The 601-nt window shown below is 35.4% G+C and overlaps 1 protein-coding gene across 1 annotated transcript in view; it reads left to right on the forward strand.

Annotated features, from left to right (window-relative positions):
- The window catches only part of LOC100569221 (tubulin polyglutamylase complex subunit 2-like), a 4,415-nt gene that overhangs the window by 553 nt on the left and 3,261 nt on the right, over window positions 1-601 (forward strand). The window lies entirely within an intron of this gene.

A 601-nucleotide genomic window follows, 5' to 3' on the forward strand; every position in this document is an offset into this window, starting at 1 on the left:
TTTCAACTGAGAAATCTTCAGATATTTCTCCGTTGAACTTAACAGCTCCGTTACCCCAGCACTGCCATGTTTGAAATTGAAATTCAGACTTATTCAGTATTATGTACTTTATTTTGTACAATTTTGTACAACCAAAATTAAATTTTGTACACCTCCCCGAACCCGAGAAAACGCGATTTTACCACGTCCGTGCTGCGGTAACGTTACCCCAGCACTGCTTCTAACGAATTTTGAACAAATTCAATTTTCAACGATACAGTATTATGTATTTTATTTTGTACAATTTTGTACAACCAAAATTAAATTTTGTACACCTCCCCGAACCCGAGAAAACGCGATTTTACCACGTCCGTACTGCGGCAACGTTACCCCAGCACTGCTTCTAACGAATTTTGAACAAATTCAATTTTCAACGATACAGTATTATGTACTTTATTTTGTAAAATTTTGTACAACCAAAATTAAATTTTGTACACCTCCCCGAACCCGAGAAAACGCGATTTTACCATGTCTGTACTACGATAAAGTAAGTAGGTATTGCTGTAGGTAAAATAATTATTCACTGCAATAAGCAATATTCACATTTAGCTTAGAAAATGTG

Source organism: Acyrthosiphon pisum, chromosome A1 (assembly GCF_005508785.2).
Source record: "Acyrthosiphon pisum isolate AL4f chromosome A1, pea_aphid_22Mar2018_4r6ur, whole genome shotgun sequence".
In the NCBI taxonomy this organism is placed as follows: domain Eukaryota; kingdom Metazoa; phylum Arthropoda; class Insecta; order Hemiptera; family Aphididae; genus Acyrthosiphon; species Acyrthosiphon pisum.